A 21,621-nucleotide genomic window follows, 5' to 3' on the forward strand; every position below is an offset into this window, starting at 1 on the left:
GCTTCGGTTCGCGCTTGGAGAAGAAGAGGGGAACGGCGGTTCCAAGATTGGAGAAGGCACGGAGGGTAAATGAGCAGCGCCCCTGCGGTTTCCTCTTTTTTATGGGGAAGACGAGGGCCGCCTCTTTACTATTCACCGTGGGGTGACGCAAGCACGCTGCAACCGCCCCATGCACGACCCGCACGTCATGCACTCAATGCGGGTCGTGGGGAAGCACAACTCGCAAGGAGTTAGTGCAGTTAAAACTCTGCCATGCCTCCCCTTGCACTGTTCTGGGCCTGGCCCAACAACGCTCCACACTTATGTGTGGCCCAGGCCCGGGGACTCCTGTCGGTGTACAAAAGTAGGGGCCCTTCTGTACCCCTTTACTTGTGCACGAGCAGTCGAAGCCACACCTGCGACCGGGATTTGCAGGGTAGAGGAAGCGAAGATACTAGGCTATCGAGGCAGCACCCAAGCCAAAAGCATAAAGAGAAAAGGGATAGGACGGGCTTCCCCCGACAAGAGCCATGCCGGGACAGCCTACATGGCCCCGGCAAGAGCATTGTCGGGGCAACTTGCCCAACACCAGCAAGACCGCCACCTTTGAGCCTGAGAGTTATGACGCCATCAACAACGTCAAGGCCAAGGCTTGGGAGCGCCTGCAAGCCTACATGAGCACCAGAAGACGAAGACCCCCAGCATGATCTTGCTGGGGCAACCGAAGACCCCCGGCTAGACCCTTGCCGAGGATGCTCGCAGAACCCCCCAGCAAGACACTAGCCGGGAGCGTCTGTGGGGCCGAGGCCAGGCCCTCACTTGCCAAAGCTTTGCTGCCCCGCGCCCGTTCCGAGGTGGCAACCAGCCTATCAAGTAGGCACACACTTGCATGGTAGCATGCAGCTTCTAGGCCAACTAGCCAAGCACCTGTGTGGTGGCATGAAGATCTTCGTCAAGACCCTGCCACCGCACCAGCTCAGCAGCCACCCAGCGTGGCGCTGCATGCCTCATCGGCCTGGACGCGCGTCAGAGCAAGGCGAGGCGACGACGGATGGGACGGGCTTCTTTGTCGTCCCCGATAAAGCAAGAGGACAGATAGGCAGCGCATTAAATGCATTTGTCCTAGGATGTGAGGAGATAAACTAGTACACTATACATACTTTCCACCTCCTGTGTGCCACTGTGGCAACCCCTTTGACATATAAAAGGAGGCCCGAGGCGTACTGAGGGGGGATTCGGCCAATTCTGAATTTTTGGACTAGGCATGCACCGCAGCTAGTTCAAGAGCTCAAGAACACTAAGTACACACAAAGCAGGACTAGTGTTTTACGCATCGTTTGCGGCCCGAACTTGGGTAAAAATCTCACCGAGTTGATCTTCTATACCCGCTCTTTGCGCAGCCCCACGCCGCGCAACCGTAGAAGGGACCCCCGGAGGGATCCCATAGGTGTCGTTCCAGAACCCCAACAACTATAATGTGCAAGGGATGGAAAAAAAAATTCCCGAGCTCTTCACGATGCTAAAGGCCACGGTGGTAGAAAACTAGAAGGAGCATCAAGTGTTGATGGTGAACAAGACCACTAGTTTCAAGAAAAAGGGCAAAGGGAAGAAGGGTTACTTCAAGAAGAATAGCAAACCAGTTGCTGTTCAAGGGAAGAAGCCCAAGTCTGGACCTAAGCCTGAAACTGAGTGCTTCTACTACAAAGGGACTGGTTACTGGAAGCGGAACTGCCCCAAGTATTTGGCGGATAAGAAGGATGGAAAAGTGAAAGGTATATTTGATATACATGTTTTTGATGTGTACCTTACTTATGCTCGTAGTAGCGCCTGGGTATTTGATATTGGTTCTGTTGCTCACATTTGCAACTCGAAACAGGGGCTACGGATTAAATGAAGATTGGCTAACGACGAGGTGACGATGCGTGTGGGAAATCGTTCCAAAGTCGATGTGATCGCCGTCGGCATGCTACCTCTACATCTACCATCGGGATTAGTTTTAGACCTAAATAATTGTAACTTGGTGCCAGCATTAAGCATGAACATTATATCTAGATCTTGTTTGATGCGAGATGGTTATTCATTTAAATCAGAGAATAATGGTTGTTTTATTTATATGAGTAATATCTTTTTATGGTCATGCACCCTTGATGAGTGGTCTATTTTTGTTGAATCTCGATTGTAGTGATACACATATTCATAATATTGAAGCCAAAATATGCAAAGTTAATAATGATAGCGCAACTTATTTGTGGCACTGTCGTTTAGGTCATATTGGTGTAAAGCGCATGAAGAAAATCCATGCCGATGGGCTTTTGAAATCACTTTATTATGAATCACTTGATGCTTGCAAACCATGCCTCATGGGCAAGAAGACTAAGACTCTGTTCTCCGGAACAATGAAGCGAGCAACTAACTTGTCAGAAATAATACATACTGATGTATGCGGTCCGATGAGTGTTGAGGCTAGTGGTGGGTATCGTTATTTTCTAACCTTCACAGATGATTTGAGCAGATATGGGTATATCTACTTAATGAAACATAAGTCTGAAACATTTGAAAAGTTCAAAGAATTTCAAAGTGAAGTGGAAAATCATCGTAACAAGAAAATAAAGTTTCTATGATCTGATCGTGGAGGAGAATATTTGAGTTACGAGTTTGGTCTTCATTTCAAACAATGTGGAATAGTTTCTCTACTCAAGCCACCGGGAACACCACAGCATAATGGTGTGTCCGAACATCGTAACCATACTTTATTAGATATGGTGAGATCTATGATGTCTCTTGCCGATTTACCATTGTCATTTTGGGGTTATACTTTAGAGACGGAGGCATTCACGTTAAATAGGGCACCATCTAAATCGGTTGAGACGACACCATATGAACTGTGGTTTGGCAAGAAACCTAAACTATCGTTTCTTAAAGTTTGGGGTTGCGATGCCTATGTGAAAAAGCTTCAACCTGATAAGCTCGAACCCAAATAGGATAATGTGTCTTCATAGGATACCCAAAGAAGACTGTTGGGTACACCTTCTATCACAGATCCGAAGGGAAGATATTCGTTGCTAAGAATGGATCCTTTCCAGAGAAGGAGTTTCTCTAGAAAGAAGTGAATGGGAGGAAAGTAGAACTTGATGAGGTAACTGTACCTTCTCCCGAATTGGAAAGTAGTTCATCACAGAAATAAGTTCCAGTGATTCCTACACCAATTAGTGAGGAAGCTAATGATGATGATCATGAAACTTAGATCAAGTTACTACCGAACCTTGTAGGTCAACCAGAGTACAATCCGCACCAGAGTGGTACGGTAATCCTGTTCTGGAGGTCATGTTACTAGACCATGATGAACCTACGAACTATGAGGAAGGGATGATGAACCCAAATTCCGCAAAATCGCTTGAGGCCATGAAATCTGAGATGGGATCCATGTATGAGAAGAAAGTGTGGACTTTGGTTGACTTGCCTGATGATCGGCAAGCCATAGAGAATAAATGGATCTTTAAGAAAAAGACTGACGCTGACGGTAATGTTACCGTCTGCAAAGCTCGACTTGTTGCAAAAGGTGTTCGACAAGCTCAAGGGGTTGACTATGATGGGACCTTCTCACCCGTAGTGATGCTTAAGTCTATCTGAATCATGTTAGCAATTGTTGCATTTTATGATTATTCAATTTGGCAAATTGATGTCAAAACTGCATTCCTTAATGGATATCTTAAAGAAGAGTTGTATATGATGCAACCAGAAGGTTTTGTCGATCCTAAAGGTGCTAACAAAGTGTGCAAGCTCCAGCGATCCATTTATGGACTGGTGCAAGCCTCTCGGAGTTGGAATATATGCTTTGATAGTGTGATCAAAGCATATGGTTTTATATAGACTTTTGGAGAAGCTTCTATTTACAAGAAAGTGAGTGAGAGCTCTGTAGCATTTCTAATATTATATGTGGATGACATACTGTTGATTGGAAATAATACAAAATTTCTGGATAGCATAAAAGGATACTTGAATAAGAATTTTTCAATGAAAGACCTTGGTGAAGCTGCTTATATATTGGGCATCAAGATCAATAGACATAGATCAAGACACTTAATTGGACTTTCACAAAGCACATACCATGATAAATTTTTGAAGAAGTTCAAAATGGATCAGTCAAAGAAAGGGTTCTTGCATGTGTTACAAGGTGTGAAGTTGAGTCAGACTCCATGCTCGACCAGTATAGAAGATAGAGAGAAAATGAAAGTCATTCCATATTCCTCAGCCATAGGTTCTATCATGTATGCAATGTTGTGTACAAGACCTGATGTGTGCCTTGCTATAAGTTTAGTAGAGAGGTACCAAAGTAACCCAGGAGTGGATCACTGGACAACGGTCAAGAACATCCTGAAATACCTGAAAAGGACTAAGGATATGTTTCTCGTTTATGGAGGTGACAAAGAGCTCGTTGTAAATACTTACGTCGACGCAAGCTTTGACACTGATCCGGATGACTCTAAATCACAAAATGGATACATATTTATATTGAATGGTGGAGCTATCAGCTGGTGCAGTTCCAAGCAGAGCGTTGTGGCGGGATCTACGTGTAAAGCGGAGTACATAGTTGCTTCAGAAGCAGCAAATGAAGGAGTCTGGATGAAGGAGTTCATATCCGGTCTAGGTGTAATACCTAGTGCATCGGGTCTAATGAAAATCTTTTGTGACAATACTGGAGCAATTGCCTTGGCGAAGGAATCCAGATTTCACAAGAGAACCAAACACATCAAGAGACACTTCAATTCCATCCGCAATCAAGTCAAGGAGGGAGACATAGAGATTTTCAAACTACATACGGATCTAAATGTTGTAGACCCGTTGACTAAGCCTCTTCCACGAGCAAAACACGATCAGCACCAAGACTCCATGGGTGTTAGAATCATTACTATGTGATCTAGATTATTGACTCTAGTGCAAGTGGGAGACTGAAGGAAATATGCCCTAGAGGCAATAATAAAATTGTTATTTATATTTCCTTATATCATGATAAATGTTTATTATTCATGCTAGAATTGTATTAACCGAAAACATAGTACATGTGTGAATACATAGACAAACAGAGTGTCCCTAGTATGCCTCTACTTGACTAGCTCGTTAATCAAAGATGGTTAAGTTTCCTGACCATAGACATGTGTTGTCATTTGATGAATGGGATCACATCATTAGAGAATGATGTGATGGACAAGACCCATCAGTTAGCTTAGCATTATGATCATTTAGTTTTATTGCTATTGCTTTCTTCATGACTTATACATATTCCTCTGACTATGAGATTATGCAACTCCCGGATACCGGAGGAACACCTTGTGTGCTATCAAACATCACAATGTAACTGGGTGATTATAAAGATGCTCTACAGGTGTCCCTGAAGGTGTTTGTTAAGTTGACATAGATCAAGATTAGGATTTGTCACTTCGTGTATCGGAGAGGTATCTCTGGGCCCTCTCGGTAATACACATCACTATAAGCCTTGCAAGCAATGTGACTAATGAGTTAGTTGTGGGATGATGCATTGCGGAACGAGTAAAGAGACTTGCCGGTAATGAGATTAAACTAGGTATGATGATACCGACCATCGAATCTCGGGCAAGTAACATACCGATGACATAGGGAATGACGTATGTTGCTATGCGGTTTGACCGATAAAGATGTTCATAGAATATGTAGGAGGCAATATGAGCATCCAGGTTCCGCTAATGGTTATTGACTAGAGATATGTCTTGGTCATGTCTACATAGTTCTCAAACCTGTAGGGTCCACATGCTTAACATTCGATGATGATTTGTATTATGAGTTATGTGTTTTGGTGACCGAAGTTTGTTTGGAGTCCCGAATGAGATCACGAACATGACGAGGAGTCTCGAAATGGTCGAGAGGTAAAGATTCATATATTGGAAAGTTATATTCGGATATCAGAATGGTTCCGAGTGACTCGGGTATTTTTCCAGAGTACTGAGGGCTTATCGGACCCCCCCCCCCCCCGGGGAAGTGTTGGGCCAACATGGGCCTAAGGGAGAGAGAGGGAAGCCCGCGGGGGGTGGCCGCGTGCCCCCCTCCTAGGGAGTCCGAATAGGACAAGGAGGAGGGGGCGGCACCCCCCATCCCTTTCCCTCTCCCTCTCCTTCCTATTCCCTTCGGTCGAAAAAGGGAAAGGCGGGGGGTGAGGGAGTTCTGGATTAAGGGGTCCTCGGGCGTCCGGGTTATGTGATGTGGGCCGGACTAATGGGCCATGAAGATACAAGACAGAAGACTTCCTCCCGTGTATGGATGGGACTTTCCTTTACTTGGAAGGCAAGCTTGGCGTTTGGATATGAAGATTGCTTCCTTTGTAAACCGACTCTGTACAACCCTAGGTCCCTCCGGTGTCTATATAAACCAGAGGGTTTAGTCCGTAGAGGCAATCATAATCATACAGGCTAGACGTCTAGGGTTTAGCCATTATGATCTCGAGGTAGATCAACTCTTGTAAGCCCCATATTCATCCAAGATAATCAAGCAGGAAGTAAGCAGACTAAGGCATAGCCTAGTGGCGGGAAGGGGCTGATGCCTTCCCACCCACCCAGGTTCAAGGCATGGTACTTGCAATTTGGGTTTGTTGCACCAATTATACTGTAGGGGGTTCCCTTAGAGTCTTTCTGTCAAAAAAATCAAGCAGGAAGTAGGCTATTAATGACCTCCATCAAGAGGGCCCGAACCTGGGTAAACATCGTGTCCCTGTCTCCCGTTACCTTCGATCCTCAGACGCATAGTTCGGGACCCCCTACCCGAGATCTACCGGTTTTGACACCGACATTGGTGCTTTCATTGAGAGTTCCTGTGTGGCGTTGACAACAGGATTGATGGCTCGCCTTGTTATCAAGGACAGTATCACTTTCAGAGAGGCCCTGGCCTCAGGCCAAACCCTCCAGCTGGGCAGCTTCACCAGGGCAGCCCGTTCGGCCTTTTAGCCGACAATGACTTCCCAAGTCATCGAAAATCGTCTCCGTGTTGACCCCAAATACTCCAAACGGATGGATCCGGCGGATTTGTCGTCTTTAAATGAACTCCTGGATCGCATCGCCGCCCTGGGGATCGCTACAGACTATGATCAGATTGGGCTTAAACCCGATCAGAGAGAAATCAAATCTCCACGGTCACCCATCAGATAGCGGTCATAGAGGAGCAAAACAAGAACTCTTCCCCTATGCTGAAAACAAGCTACGTTCATATTTCCATGCTCGGAGAGCCGGATACCAGTCTGTGGGGTGACACTTCCAGTCCTCTAAACTTAGAATCGGGCGTTGGGCCTAAAGAATCATTGGACACCCCGGAGCCCAAACTAATAAACTCGGAAGTTTTTCAAACTCCGGACTCCACATTGGGTCAGGGTTCGGGTTCAACGCCACCCACCCACCACAAGAAATATTCGCCAACCAATTCCGGTCCCCCAGATATATGCGACCTCATGTACGTACGGCAGCAGCCTCAGGAAATAGTCCATCACTTTTGGGCCAGATTCCTCCTTGTTGAGGACAAGATTAAGGATTGCCGCGACGAGGACGCGATTTCAGTATTCTGCAATAATTGCATGGACGAAGGAATCCTCAACGCCCTCAACCGCCGTCGCGTACTACACTTCGTTGACTTGGAAACCATAGTACAGAAGTATTGCACAATGGAAAGCGCCTGGAAAACTCACACAGCTCACTGGGAACCACCGGCCTGCATGCCACCTCCCTGGCGGGCAAAAAGGATGCACCCTCGCGGGGCACCCGACCCCATAGGCAAGAAAATTAAACCCATTACGGGACGTGGAACCGTCCTTGAGGGATGGCTCGATAAGCCATGCAAAATACACACGACACCGGATAACGAACCAACCCACAGCCTCAGAGCATGTTGGATACTCCAGCAAGTGGCCAAGACCGGCGAGGATATCCTCACAAAAAACACCTCATAGCAGTATTCTCCAGAAGACAACGACCTCAGAGTATTGACGGTCTTCGAGACTTTCACTTCAAACAATCGGCGCAAGAGGGCACTCCGTGACCTCGCCAAAGTCTGCCAAGTCCCAACAATAAATCCCTGGAATGACACGGCCATAACTTTTAATGCCGAGGACGAACCAAAAATCCGGTTAGTCTCGGCACCAGTCGCCTTGGTTCTCAATTCAATTGTGGATGGCTTTCGGCTCACTAAAGTGCTCATGGACGGCGGCAGCGGGTTGAACCTCATCTACGAGGACACGCTCAATAAAATGCAAATGGATAGGAGCCGCATCAAGCTAAGTAATACGACCTTTTGAGGAATTATACCCAGTCGGGAAGCAAGATGCGTGGGAAAAATTAAACTCGACGTGGTATTCAGCACGCCGGAGAACTATCGTTCCGAAGAGATAACCTTTCAAGTGGCCCCTTTCAACAGCAGATATCACGCCCTGTTGGGGAGAGACGCATTCACGCGCTTTCAAGCCATACCTCACTACGGGTATATGAAGCTCAAGATGCCCGGGCCAAACGGTATTATCACTCTCACCAGTAATCTGGACATAGCGCTCCGCGCCGAAAACAAAACCGCATCCCTGGCCCTCGAGGCACTATCCGAGGCCCTTACGGCTGAAGAATTAACCGCACTACGCTCCATGGTCGATAGGGACGACGTAATCCTTCATAAGCGGCCCAAATCTACCTCCTTCAAACCAGCGGACGAAATAGTTCCATCGGAGCACAGCTGGACCCGACGGTCGATGCCGCATTACGCGAGTTCCTGCGCGAGAACTGGGACATATTCGCCTGGCACCCTTCTGATATGCCAGGAATCTCATGCAGATTGGCCGAGCGCAGCCTCAATATATTAAAGGGATAAAAGTTGGTCAAGCAAACACTACGGCGCTTTTCCAAACCCAAATGACAAGTTATGGGGGAGGAGCTAGCCAAGTTAATTGAGGCCGGGTTGATCAGAGAGATAAAACACCCGAACTGGCTAGCAAACCTGGTGATGGTACCAAAGAAGGACAAATCCTGGCGCCTGTACGTTGATTTCAAAGATCTCAACAAGGCTTGCCCCAAGGATCCCTTCCCCCTCCCCCGCATCGATCAGATCATTGACGCTACTGCAGGACACGACTCATGTGTTTCCTCGACGCATACTCCGGATACCATCAAATCAAAATGAAGGAGTCTGATCAAGCCGCAACGGCATTCATTACCCCATACGAGCCTTTCTGCTTTAACACTATGCCCTTCGGGCTGAAAAACGCCAGTGCTACCTACCAACGCATGATTCAAACATGCCTGGAGAAACAAATCGGCAAGACGGTCGAAGCATGTGTGGATGAGGTCGTCATCAAAACTAAGCACATTGAGTCCCTAGTAGACGACATGCGTCTCTCATTCGACAACCTCTGTACATATGACATCAAGCTCAATCCGGAAAAGTGTGTCTTCGGCGTCCCCGTCGAAAAACTATTGGGATTCATCGTTTCCAATAGAGGAATTGAGGCAAACCGAGCCAAAATCTGAGCTTTGTCACAATTGGCTACACCAACAAACCTCAAACAGGTCCAAAAACTAGCCGGATGCGTGGCAACTTTAAGCTGCTTTATCTCTAGATTGGGATAAAAAGCATTGCCACTATATCGCCTGCTCCGACACACCGACCACATCGAGTGGACGGACGCGGCAACAGCCGGACTGGAAGAAATAAAAGCTCTTTTAGCGAGCAACCTAGTCCTGGCCGCGCCAAACATCGGCGAACCCACGTTATTATACATCTCTGCAACACACCAGGTGGTGAGTACGGTGCTCCTCGTCAAATGAGAGGAGGACGGACATAAATTCCCACTTCAAAAACCGGTATATTATGTATCCACTGTCCTCACACCAGGAAAATGCCGGAACCCTCATTACCAAAAGATAGCATATGCGGTCTTCATGGCATCCCGGAAGCTACGACACTACTTCCAAGAGTGCTTGATCACGGTGGCTTCTGAAGTACCACTCAGTGACATAATAAACAACCGCGAAGCTACCGGCCGGATTGCCATGTGGGCCATTGAGCTCTTGCCCATTTGATATAACATACAAACCACGCCGAGCCATTAAATCCCAAGTATTGGCTGACTTCGTCGTCGAATGGACAGGGGCCGAACTCCCTAAAGAGTACGATACATATTCCAATTGGGTCATGCACTTCGATGGCTCTAAAATGATGGCTTGTTTAGGAGTGGGAGTTGTCTTAACATCCCCCAGAGGAGACATAGTCCAATATGTACTCCAAATATTATACACGGACTCCAATAACACAGCCGAATATGAGGCCTTACTACACGGTCTACGGATGGCTGTCTCCATGGGCATACAACGCCTAGAGGTGCGCGGGGATTCAAACCTCACAATATCCCAAATAAACGGAGACTTCGACGACAAAGATCCAAAGATGGCGGCCTATCGTAACATCGTACTCAAAATATCAGCTCGGTTCGAGGGACTCGAGTTTCATCATGTGGCTCGAGAAAGTAATCAAGCGGCAGATGTCCTTACTCGCATGGGCGCCAAGCGTGACCCCGTCCCGCCTATCATCTTTTTGGAAAGCCTCTTCAAGCCATCCGTGGTGTGGCAGGATGAGAGCGGCAACACTAGTCCAGATCCGGTTATACCCCCAGATTCCCAACACAATACCGATATCATCGAGGGCTCAGCCACCGAAATAACACCACCAGCCCATCTACTAATGGCAGTAATTTCCCCATGGGCCGAACCCTTCTTGGCCTACCTTAATAGGTGAGGGCTCCCCGAGGATCAAAATGAGGCTCGATGCATCGTTCGACATTTGAAATCCTACAAGGTTCATGAAGGAGAGCTCTACAAGAAGAGCGCGATCAGAATACTTCAAAGATGTATCTGCAAACACTAGTCTTGGCGGTCACCACGCCGTGGCTCGGGCTCTTGTAAGCAAGGCCTTCCGTACTGGTTTCTTCTGGCCAACGGCCCGACCATATGAACAGGACCTTGTCCAACGTTGTATGGGATGCCAGCTTTTCGCCAATCAAAGCCATATGCCGCCTACCTCCTTACAAACAATCCCCATTACTTGGCCTTTCGCGGTTTGGGGGCTTGATATGGTCGGACCCCTTAATGGGGCAGGCCATAAGTAAAAAATATATGCTGGTCATGGTAGATAAATTCACTAAGTGGATAGAGACCAAACCAGTTAAAACGGCCGAAGCCGGACCAGTGATAGACTTTATATCCTTTGTCGTACATCGTTATGGTGTCCCACACAACGTCATCACCGATAACGGCTCCAACTTTACAGCCGACGAAGTGAAAACATGGTGTGCTAACCTAGGCATCAAGCTCGATTATGCCGCCGTCTATCACCACCAAACAAACGGTCAAGTTGAACGAGCTAATGGTCTTATCATGAGTGGCATTAAGGCTAGACTAGTACGGTCTTTAAAAGAGTCAGACAAACACTGGGTCAAGTAGCTCGACTCCGTACTCTGGGGGCTGCGGACCATGCCCAATCGCACTACCGGTTACACACCATTCTTCATGGTGTACGGCGCGGAGGCTATTTTTCCCTGCGACATCATTCATGACTCACCTTGAGTGCGCATGTACAAAGATAAAGAGGCCGAGCTTGATCGGCAGGACAGCCTAGATGCCCTGGAGGAGGAGCGCGATATTGCAAAAGCTTGTTCCGCATTCTATCAACAACAAGCTCGCAGATACCAAAGTAGGGAAGTGCGGGCCAAGACTTATAATGTTGGTGAACTTGTTATACGCTTGCCAGAAAATAAAAAGGACAAACTCAAGCCCAAGTGGCAAGGTCCCTTCATTATAGATGAAGTTCTCACTAGAGGTGTGTACTGTCTTCGTGATGCATCGGATAATCGCTTAGAGCCGAACCCGTGGAATGCCGCGAGACTCCGAAGATTCTACACGTAGAGTCAGACTCATTGTTCGTTTTCTTTTTCTCCTCTTTTCATTTTTTTCTCTCTTTAAATTTTCTCTTTAGCTTTATAGCTCCTGTGCGGCTAGACCGCACACTTATGAGGTACACATCCTTAAATGTATACGCCCATAATACCTGGGGGCTTCTTTTACAGAAACGTATTATCATTTCCCGAGCATCAAGCTCACCACATATGTGTCCTTTTATCATATACTAGCAAAAGTGCCCGTGCGTTGCAACGGGATAATAGAGCTACGAATTGGCCATTTATCACGAATGTTGAATGTCCCTAGCTTCATTTATGACACAAAATCCCATTCACATTTTGTGCAGACATTCAATTGTAATTAGCGCTCATGATCCAGGCGGAGTTGAAAAACATCCCTAGCTGACTCATAGTTTCTTAGTCATTAGAGTACATTAATAAATTTTTTTGATTGAAATGCATACATGCCTTGAAGTAACTCTGAAGAAAGAACACTGCTTGGTGTCATGCACGGGATGCTCAAAAGTAGGAGGTCAGTGCATCCATCGGAGTAGTAAGCTTGTAATCGCGTGGAGGCTGCCATCTAGCCGGTAACACAATCGGCTGTTCTCTGTGGATCGAGGAAGGTTATGCGTGAAGTTTGAAGTGGGAGGACCATCAATTCTAGGCACATGAAGGTCAGCACCGAGTCTACCTTGTGGATCGATAGGTGTGTCCGTGAGGCAAGCTAGCACTGGTGGAAAAAGGGCCTTTGGTCGCGGTTCGCAACTGCCATTAGTCGCGGTTGCGCAACCGCGGCCAAACAGGCGCGACTAAAGGCCCCCCCTTTAGTCGCGGTTGCTTAAGAACCGCGACTAAAGGCCCGTCCACGTGGGCGCCAGGCGGCCGTCGGGGCGAAGGACCTTTAGTCGCGGTTCTTCTGGCCAACCGCGACTAAAGGCCGCCGCAGGTTTAGGGTTTTAGCCCCCCCCCCCCTAAACCTGTTTTCTGTTTAATTTGTATTGTTTTATTTCTTTTGTGCTTTATTTTAATTTTGAAGGAGTTTCACATGTTCTACGGTACTACATACATGCATATGAATGTACAATTTCAAACAAATTTGAAATTAGAACCAAAAAGAATTCAAGAGGAATATACAGTATATATTCAATATCATCGGATGACCATATACAATTTTGAACAAGTTTCCATACATAATTTAATGCATATAAAGTTCTACGTCCTCGTAATGGTGTTCTCCTTTAGGATGGAGGACTTCCCTCCTGAACCATCCAGCTAGTTCCTCTTGAAGTGGTCGGAAGCGAGCTTCTGGACTAAGCATCATCCGGAGGTTATTCCTCTGAGCATTGGTATCACTCGGAACCCGTCGCTCAGACGTTTCAACCGTGGTATTATAGGAGCATACCACATCACCTTGGCGGGAACCCTCTTCCTGGGTTTCTCGCCCTCAACATCGTCACCAGGGTCATCGCCTCTGATCTTATAACGCAATGCAGTGCATACCGGGCATTCATTCAAATTCTCGTATTCACCGCGGTAGAGGATGCAGTCGTTGATGCATGCATGTATCTTCAGAACCTCTAAACCTAGAGGGCAGACAACCTTCTTTGCTTCGTACGTACTGGCGGGCAACTCGTTATTCTTTGGAAACATATTCTTCAACATTTTCAGCAAGTTTTCAAATGTCGAGTCAGCTACACCTGCCTGTGCCTTCCATTTCAGCAAATCCAGTGTGCAGCCCAGCTTTTTCAGACCATCATCGCATCCGGGGTACAACGACTTTCTGTGATCCTCTAACATGCAATCCAAATTCTCCCTCTTCTTTTCAGTTTCGCAGCGTCTCCGTGCATCAGCAATGGTCCGACCAAGATCATCAACGGTCTCATCACGTGCCTCTTCTTCACCTTCACCTTCCCCTTCACCTTCCCCTTCACCTTCAGCATCCTCCATGAAAGTATCACCGAAATGAGCAAGATAGCTTTCATCGATGAAATCATCCCCTTCTTCATCTTCTTCCATTATAACCCCTCTTTCTCCATGCTTGGTCCAACAATTATAGCTTGGCATGAAACCGTGCCGAAGCAGGTGCAGGTGAACTTCTCTTGAGGAAGAGTAACCCTTCTGATTCTTACAGTCAACACATGGACAGATAACAAAACCCTTCTGCTTGTTCGCATTAGCCACTACGAGGAAATCTTTCAAACCCGTAGTGAACTCGCGTGATAGTCGGTTACCGTACATCCATTGCCGATTCATCTGCATTATTATAATATAAAATATATAATTAACCATCATGCATTTGTTAAACTAACTAGCTATAAACAATAGAAATTAAACAATGAACAACACACATGCATGCATATTTTATCAATGACACACATGCATGAAAGGTTCAAGTTGCTAACCGCGATCGAGGAGGAAAAAATAAATGAGGAACCTCAAGTGTGGCTCCAACACTTCATATCATGTTTGTTTCACCCTCTTAGGGCATTTCATCAAACACCTTGTGTGCATAAGAGGAACCAAAAGCAAACATACACCCCCTTGTGAAGCTTGTGAAGAGAAGTGGCACCAAATGGCTAAGTGAGCGTGCTGAACTGGTATATATAGGGGAGGAGCTTTAGTCGCGGTTGGCCTGGCCAACCGCGACTAAAGGCCTTTGGGCACCTTTAGTCGCGGTTGGCCTGGCCAACCGCGACTAAATCCCCTCACGTGCACCAGCTGCCCACCGAGCGCCCTGGGCCCAGGCCTTTGGTCGCGGTTCGTCTGCCGAACCGCGACTAAAGACTTCATTAGTCGCGGTTTCTACAGTTTCACGACTAATGGGGCTGGACGGAAGCCTCTTTTTCTACCAGTGTAGCATCCTGATTAAAATCCATCAACCTCCTTCTACCAGCTATACGTTTGTGGGAGGCATCGTGACATCCGTTATAGCAGGCGCCGTCACTGTTGCGGTCGGTGATCATTGACTGAACGGGCAAAGACACGTACCACAGCTCCGCGCTCAGCGCTATGCTGTCGTCGAGTTGGAGAAGATAGGTACCACGACTCGAGGCTCTACGCCATGTCGCTGCCAAGTCGATCGATCCAGTACGTGCCGACTGGGAGATCAACTGTGAGGTCCCGCTCGCACTAGCCAGATCTAAGCATGCGGAGTCCCAGCACCAGTAATCTTCCCGTCTCATTGTCAACTAATCAATATCACATGTTCAGGACGATCAAGAGCTACACCAACAACACTTGTTCTCTCCGTTCAATATATTGCTAAAAATTTCCCTTCCTCCCTGCACCCGCAGCCTCCAGGCGAAGCTCAGAGCAGCCCGAGCGAATCGAGCGCAGCATCTCCCCGTGCCGGCTCCCGACCAGCAGCTGCCGGTGAGAAACTCCACCCCACGCCTGGCTCTTTCCTCCGTGTGCTCTTCTTTTCTCCCTTCGTCATCTCTCCGTTCATCTCCCATAGGAGTTGAGGAGTTCGCTTCCGTCGGAACCGCGTCCTTCCCCGACGACCAGCGCCGGCAGTCGGCAGTTGTCCGCCTCCAACTGCCTTGACCTTGGCCGGATATAGACGCGATGAATCCGAACCCCGCAAGCCCTGCAGCCCGTGCCCCTGCGTCGTGCCTCACGCAGAGGCCTTTGCGTCCCCTCTATATCCCTTGTGCATTGACCCAGCCGCATCGAGCAGTATCGCTCACCCGCATGGGCTGCTCCAGGGGCCACCAGCCATGCGCCTATGGTGGGCGTCTTCGCTGAGCGTACAAAAACTTCCACGAGAACGTGCGGACCTCAAATTAGTACCACCTCGTTTATATTACAATTTTGTCTATACAAATCGTAAAAGCGTATTATGACATGACAAGAAATTGTATTGTGACGGTGAACCCGAGAGATTCAACCCGTGCTTTATTATTACTATAGTACAAATGCCCGTGCGTTGCACCGGACGAAAAATAAAATATAACCTGCTCCATGTGCCACTATGCAATATTTTTTAATCTAATTTCAAGGGGACATCATCCTCTAGTGCTTTGGCACCAATCACCCTTCTACTTCTTCCTTTATCCACTGTCCTTGTCTTCCAATCAAAGCACAGTATCATCATCAATGGCACGTGCCATTCGTAATCCTCCCATGCCCACACTTTGAATTCCAAACTCGTAATCAACACTCAGCATCAAGTTTTAACTACCATCGCTGACATGTATGCACCATACTCGGCACCCTTCCAATCGGCTCACTCCTTCATTTGCCATTCCCTCCTCTTTATTCTCTTCGTAATCAGATCATGTAATAGTGAAATTGTAAATTCCAGTCAAACGCTCCATCGGCTCACTAAAGATATGCAAGTCACTGAACACTTCTTTGCAAACCATTTTTTATATTAGAAAATAAAAGCATGAAAGTGTATACTAAGGCCTTATTTGGATCTCCTCCTGCTCCATGCTTCACCAAATTCTGGAGCGGAGCTGAGCCGAACAAAATATCCCCAAGAAGCTAGCTTCGAGAAGTATCGATCGATTGTAGTGTAAAAATCTGGAGCGAGGAAGACCCAGCTCCACAAAAATCAGAATCTGGAGTTCCCCTATATTACAGCTGAAATGCCACCGCCAAAGATAACGGTTCGCTCAGCCACGCAAAAGAAAACGATTCAACCCTCGATAGCCAGGCATCGCTAGGAATATCTCCCCTCGACAGGCATCTTGGGCTTGATTTAGCCGGCCCAGTATGGACCTATTGGCCCCAACCCAAAATCGCGATGGGAAGATGATTTAGTTGCCGAACGGAACGAGAACGCTGCATGGAGTGAGAAGCTGAGAAGAGAAGCTAGATTTGGGGAGTTTTGTGAAGTTTGAGGAGATCCGAACAGGCCCTAAGTTTTCGGTTCCTGCCAGGAATTTCAGGACTTAGGTCTTGAACTTTATACAGACAGATTCTCTTGTTGCGCAGCAGAATGGTCGCTGCCATTGACACGCAAAGAAAAAACTTGAGAAGTGTAAGTGTACTGAAGCGTGGAGTACACAACGTTTTCAGTCCGAGCTGGTTGAACCTTTGTTCTAAACTATCTTTTTTTGGGTTTTATGCCATGATGCTACTGGTCTGTGTCATTCCGTATCTTTCGACAGTGGAACCATATCTACTCTAGGTCGTATGAAAAGAACACAACATTATCAATTTGGACTAAGATGACCAATACAAATCTTTCATGAGATCGTGTGGCGCTCAAACAAATGTACAGAGATCAGACAACAACATTGAGTACTCGTACAGGCATACACCAGGCGTAACAATTAACAAATGGGAGTGTAGTGCCCCAATTCCTTACGAAGTGGAAGGCTGTAAGCTACAGAAAGTAGGCAGCGTAATTTAGTCCAATAATCCAGAAATGAACTAAATCATTATTAGGTACATATAATGAGAAGAACAATAAAAATTGTAGCAGCTAAGTATTAACATGAGGGTATAAAAATCCAAGAACAAACAGCTCTCTTGGGACATTGCCAGATTATTATTTTGTTCCACAGTATTTTCAGATTTGTCGGCACGACCTTGGGCCATTATCATATCCTGACCTTGTTGTGTTCAATGCCTACATTCAGGTTATCGTCTGAAATCTGTCAACCAACAACGGCTACAGTTGTTATTTCAAGGTAACAATATCAGAAGGCGTGTTACCTAAACTGAACATGTAAGGCTCTACATTGGGGTATCATCAATTTTCACAAGAAAACCTAGAAAAATATAGAGTTGGTAAGCAGAGAAGTCTGTCGAGCAATGTTCGACAGTGATCATGGCATAGTTAGGACAGTTCCAAGAGGAAACAACGTCCATGAATTTTGCAAGGCTCTCTGTAGTTTGTAACAGAAATAGACAAAGTTAACTACTAGTTCATAAATCAAAATAAACCCATCTATTCAAAATAAAGAGAAGATGCAATACAGATAGAATAGATGAGGTACGACATTGGCACTATGCACTTTCTTTACCATTTCAAACATTTGATAATATATAGTCAATTAGCAAAACCATGTTTTATTGGGATGATAATAAAGATAAAAATTTGAACTCAACGATGATCTAAGCCCTCATATATTTTTTATGGCAGTTTAGTATTATGTATATGTTTTTCCCTTCTGGGATAATGGCAGGTAAATATCTTGTCCCAGTATTATGCATACATCCAGTATTACTCTCAGCCATACTTTTCTCATGAGCAGATTGTTTCTACATAATATCCAAGTCTAGACTCTAGATTTAGAAGATGAAACAGAGGTAGCAATAGCAGGAAATGCTTTTGATAGTTCACACCAACAAAGATTCATGTACACCATGTTTGCTTATAAACTGACTCATACCATAGTCCACCCAATTTGCAGATATAGAAAAAAGCTTGGAATTGTTGTAAATCGAGTCGTAGTTCAACTGACATAGACATACCTTGCCTGGATACCGAGATTGTCGGGATAGATGAGAAGAGGGCACCGACAAATATCATCAAGAATGTGAAAAATTGCTGCTTGTGAGGCACAAGTATGGTGGGCGTCGATTGCAGGCCATGCTTGTGTTTCAACTCACATCACAGTGTCGAACCTTCCTTGATCAACCTATTTGACACATGTGCAATGCAACACAAATTGATGACATGAAATAGCGAGAAAAAATCAAGCGCTCGTTCAAAAATCCTAGAAGAATTCAAGCACACCACCTACATCTTTCTTGCTGATCTTCATGGTCTTCTCCTATAACACGCTGAGGTCTTTGACGCTCCACCGCATAAACTATGGGATGACGAAGAGCGACATCATCATGAAAAAGGAGTCCAGGCAACAACATGGTCATGGTCGTTCCATAGAGGGCATTGCTGAGGACATGATATCACACCAACTGGTACTACACATTTCGTGAAAAAGTTTGGTAGTATAGTTTGTTGAGAATCATGTATCAACACAAATCATATCAGTACATGAGCCGAGGTGGAAGATCCTATATGTACCTATGATTGTGTATATCTAACATTATATACGATGTAAATGCATCCAATGAGGCATAGACGAAAACCTGGGTGTCGTGGCTGACAAGAAAGGCGGTGGGGCGTGGAAGTTGCTGAGCTAACTGTAGAAAATCTGGATGGTTGACAACATCACGTTGATCAGCATGTAGAACATCACGGCTGGCATGGCGAGAGGCGCAAGCAGTGGTAGCTCCAGCGCCGTCGCTAAGGCCATGCTAGTGCAGCTAGGCAATGAATTTGATCCTACCATAATGGTGATAGGGTAATTAGTTTTTTTATGAAATGTACACCACATACTTTCGGACCAGATTTCTTTCTACTATTGTCTATCACAAATGGAAAAGAGTAGCACATACTGCATTGTTTAGAATTATATGGGGGCTCCAATAATCATATAATTACACCGATTCATCAGACTCATAAGAAAATTAAGAGCATCTAGCTATTACAGTAAAAGAGGAGATGCACTTGTATAGTGCCAAGAACAAAACATGGATTGCTCTAATACGTAATATCAGAAGAAATGCATTTCTACCATTTACAGAAAAAACGGGCACTAATTAAAAGGGATCACCTGTACTTACCTTTACTACAGGAAAATGTCTAACAATATTGCAAGAAACTGAAACTAATGCAGAGGATAAAAATTATGGTGGTTGTATCCTGTCATTTCGGGAAACATCTCAATAGTGGCTTTCCCAAATAGTACCTCAATTTCTTGTATTGTTAATGCACAAATTCATCTTGCAGACAAATCAGTAAAACTAAAAATATGTGTTACAATTGATGGTGCTTTTTATGTTCTCATGAACATCTACGTTAGAATATAAAAATGTAGGCTCATCTCTAGAAACGAAGAAAACATTAATGTATCTTGTATTAATTGCTGAAGAATAGACCAGGCAATTTCCGAGGTTTAGAGTACTCACATATATGTTATCAATCGAGCGGCTTCAGGTAGTGTAGCTCTTCGTTGGCTGAATGACGATGGCTACCATAGACTTGCATCAAAATTATGCTTTAACTATAAACTTTACTGCTATGTATATGATTTTCATGTAAAAACAAAATGATCCGAAGACATAGATTACAAACTGATAAAAAGAAATCTTAATGGCACTATGTCAGCTTGCTGTCTCCCCAGTGCTTCCCAAGAACCATGGTGCGAGCTGAAACTGTAAGGCCACTCTGCTTTGGTCAAGCCATAGTAGACTGCTTTACCTCCAGGCAATAGGGTAATTTGTCTTAGACTACCTATCAAGAAAGATGATTCAACTGAGATTAAACAACAATCAGCCCTTGTCATCACACCATTTCTTTGTTTCAAGGACTGAGTAGTTGATGCTCCAAATTAGAGTAATATGACTTTCTATGCACAGGAAATTTCATCTGGATCCGCTCTATAATTGAGGGATCACTATAACTGTCCCCCAGACTAACTTTTTCATTCACGCCTCTGCAACGCCACAATCTTTCTTATGCAACTTGCTAGTGACAGAGATGACCAAATCAATGGCGAGTTCTGTAATAAAATTGCTGCTCGATTCTTCCAATTACCTCATCAATTTTGCCATTAATTGAATGAAATAACAAAGCAATCACATCATCTATTCATAATACGCATAGGCATAAGGGAGGAAGAATGCACTGTGCTTCTCTGTATCCTATTCATCAGGGATGTGGAGGATAGCAATCGGAGGAGGACTCGTGACCATGGGCCTCTGCTCGTCGGCATCGACCACCGCTCCTTGGAGAAGACTACCATGTCGGATCCCGTCGGCTAGACTCTGCGTCATGGTAAGGGTCATCCTCCAGCATGGGCTCTCGCAGGCAGGCCATGGAGGAGCGAGGCGACTGTGAGGGACACGAACGCCGCATGGTGTCGTGCGACGCCCCAGCTTTCGCATTCTGCTTCTGGTCCCGGCCTCGTCTGTGCTGGCTCGTGCTCCAGAGCCACCCTTTTGCGACGATGGGGTGGGTTCCGGCGGTGCGACAGCGAGGAGGAGTCCGGCGGCGTGACGGCGAGGCGGCGTGCGACAGCGTGGTAGGGGGCGGCGGTGCGCTGGAGGTGCCGATGGGATTGGGGGTCGTGGGTCGTGCGGGTAGATGGGTTATTTTCTGTAGGGGGCGCGGGTTGAATACTCCAAACGATAGGATGTTTTGTGCAAAAACGAAATGTTTTTTCAGATCCACTTAAAAGGGACTGTGGGTTGAATTCTGAAAAACAGATGGACTTCTATGTGAAAACGCCGCGACGATGAACCCGACAGGGAAAATATCAGGTGATACCATGCCTTAGATGATCCCATGATACGAGCTTCTGGTCCGTCAGATCTCAGATCCAACGGCTCCTAGTAGGTTCTGAAAGGTTGCCGTACTTGTTCGCAATTTTTAGACTTCAAAAGATCTTTTTCGCAAAATGTTGAAAGCCTTCCGGGAGCCGTTGGATCCAACGGCTCCTAGGAGATCCTGTCATGGGAGCATTTAAGGCTCCGTATCACCTGATACTCTCCCGAACCCGACAGACTCAACCCGTGCTTTATTATTAGGCAAAAGATATCTTTTCTTCGCCATTATATGCACCTTTATGACTTAAGTTTTTGCCAAGCTAGGTTGCATGGCTCCTGTGGTTATGCACTACGTTTCTGTTTGTTCGGCTAGGTCATAAAGAGAGCACCTCTGCGATTGT

The 21,621-nt window shown here is 46.0% G+C and overlaps 1 long non-coding RNA gene across 3 annotated transcripts; it reads right to left on the bottom strand.

Annotated features, from left to right (window-relative positions):
• Positions 1-17,140: 17,140 nt before the first annotated feature.
• On the bottom strand, positions 17,141-21,045 carry LOC119266617. Of its 3 annotated transcripts, XR_005132071.1 has the most exons (5): positions 19,862-21,045; positions 18,980-19,175; positions 18,631-18,811; positions 18,359-18,525; positions 17,141-17,264 (listed from the first exon to the last, which is right to left on the bottom strand). It is a non-coding gene; the product is annotated as an uncharacterized LOC119266617 (long non-coding RNA). The 3 variants fall into 3 exon arrangements; XR_005132069.1 differs by having other exon boundaries at positions 18,631-19,175; XR_005132070.1 differs by lacking the exon at positions 17,141-17,264 and adding an exon at positions 17,282-17,535 and having other exon boundaries at positions 18,631-19,175.
• Positions 21,046-21,621: the final 576 nt, after the last annotated feature.

The sequence above is a fragment of the Triticum dicoccoides genome, chromosome 1A (assembly GCF_002162155.2).
Source record: "Triticum dicoccoides isolate Atlit2015 ecotype Zavitan chromosome 1A, WEW_v2.0, whole genome shotgun sequence".
Taxonomy (NCBI): Eukaryota; Viridiplantae; Streptophyta; class Magnoliopsida; order Poales; family Poaceae; genus Triticum; species Triticum dicoccoides.